Source organism: Fukomys damarensis, unplaced genomic scaffold (genome assembly GCF_012274545.1).
Source record: "Fukomys damarensis isolate Sample0158 unplaced genomic scaffold, DMR_v1.0_HiC HiC_scaffold_3, whole genome shotgun sequence".
NCBI lineage: Eukaryota > Metazoa > Chordata > Mammalia > Rodentia > Bathyergidae > Fukomys > Fukomys damarensis.
In genome coordinates, this window is record NW_022900915.1 from 44293887 (window position 1) to 44296335 (window position 2449).

Genomic DNA, 2449 nt, shown 5'->3' on the forward strand with positions numbered 1-2449 from the left:
TCCGGAACCGGCGTTCAGTGCACCAAGGTGAAGCCGGACCGGAAGGTGCGGGGAAACGCGGCGCACGCGCACTGGCCTCCCTGCCAGACTCGTTGAGCGGCTTTTGGGAGCGGAGAAGGCACGAAGGCATTATGGAGCGCAGTGTTGGGAAGATCGGCAACAGCGCTATGGGGTGTAGTTTCTTTTTAACTTTAGTGACATCCTAAGAAGATATGGGATCATTATTACCCCACATAGAGAAGTGCTGCAGCCAATGATGCTGAGCTAACTTCACTCCCTGTACCAGGGGCCACTCAGAAACGCCCCAGCCTGCAATTTACTTTCCGAGCCGGGCCAGGAAAAAAGGCGAGACAGCACAGACACACGCCAAACAGAGGGGCTTGGGATATACGAAAGAAGCCGGCCACAGAATGACCTTTATTATGTGATTCTGTTGCATAGAATTCCAAAAAAGGCAAGGTCACAGGAGGCTCAGTGGACAGAGCCGAGTTTGCGCCTTACGGAGCTGTTCTCGCCCATCCCTTCAGACTTTAACCTTTTTTAAAGTCTTCCCAGACTTGTTACACCTATCGTCAGTCCTGCATTCATATTCCCTGGATATTCTCTCCATCAATTAAAGGAGTAGAGTAAGAATTCATGTGTGGAAATGTGACCTTTGGTTCACCATACATAATTCACTTTTGAAACAGACCATAGCTGACTTTGAATTACTTTCCCTTCAGCACTTAAAAAAAAATCTAGCAATCATCTGTCTTTTGTTGCCAGTTTTCCGCTACTCCAATTGCCAATTTTCTGAATTATATGAGTCTCTATTGACTGGTTATCTCTACTCTTTAAATACACTTACATTGATACTCAGATTCTACTTGCTTTGAACTGTCTCAGGTCTATTCTGTAGTTCAGAAGATATCCTCCTACCAAAACACAATTTTGTCTTTGCAATATACTCACTCTTACACTTAATTTAAGGCTAAATCCAGGGATACCACCAATTACAAATATCCCAAATTCTGATTAAAAAAAAAAACTAAGGCAATTCAGTGAATGTTTAACAGCAATTGGGATAAAAGTTAAGGGATCTGATATTTTAATTATCTTTGTTCCCTTCAACTGCTTAAAATTTTCTAAAACTTTAATGTAAGTCTACCCATTATTGTTGCCACTTATCCATTTAGCTGTTTGCTTGCACTGTTGTGTAAATCATAGAAATAGATTTGTAGGGTTCAAAAATCAGTCTTACAAACATCACCTAGATTATGAGCAGATTTAGTTTCTAGTTTGTTATATGTAACTTTATAAACAAATAGCCATTGTATCCTAGAACAGAGATTTCATCTCCTTGTAAGAGGTCCATGGTTTTAGTCAATCTAACACCTCTTTATTACTGATTATAACCAGACATTGAAACATCTGTGTATTATGGCTTGTGTCCAAAGCCTCAGTGGTCGAAGCTGGAGCTTTTTCAGAGGTGACTGGTGGCTGGATCTACAGTGTGTGGCTCTGGAATTGATTCATGTGCAATGAATGCTAGGATCAAGGGCACTAGAACACGGTGTGAGTGCTACCCCCCCTAAGTAGCCTGGATAAGACTTAAGGGACAGAAAGCTACTGTCTGCCCACCGTGAACTGTTTCTCCTCTGCAATGTCTGCCTGCCATGCTACCTTGTCTTGGAGCCAACTGAGTATGGATTGGAACCTCTACAAACTGTAAGCTAAATAAATCTCTCCCCCTTTAACTTCATGTTTGGTATTTTTGTCTCAGCAATGAGAGAAAAGTAAGACAATAAGTAACTTTAACACAGCTTATTTTGTTTTTTTGACATTCATAACTGCTAGGAAATTTTTTGTTAAATTCCAATTCAGTGAGTTCCTAGCTGTGTGACTTTGGGAAAATAACTCTGAGATTATTAACCCTGTCTTGAAATTCAGTAATAGAGCAGAGGTGATTTCCTTGTTGTGTGGTCTTCACTGTTGGATAGCAATATAGCCATTCCACTTTTGTTTCAGGGTTTGCCTGTTTTTCCCTTTCTTTTAACCAGTATGTACCATTGTAAGTGATTAAAATAATTGTATTTTATCCATTTTTGGTCTTATGTAGACCATTTACATTTAATGTAATTTTTTGATATGGCTGTAGATGTCACTTTCTCATTAACTTTTGTTCCTTATGTTTTTCCTTCCTGTTTTCTGATTTTTCAATTTGGAGTTTTCAAAATTTTAAATATTAGCTTAAAATATATTTTTGTACGTATTTTTAAGATAGTTGCTGTAGTTACTAATTTTTCAATCCTCATAGAATATTTTGCCAAATGAACTATAGACATTGTCACCATAGAAGTCCCTTTAATGTACCCTCATTAGGATGCAGTTCTCCTGTGTACTACGTCTTTCTGCACTGATAATCCTATTATTTTACCCTGATATATATATATATAAAATATATATATAT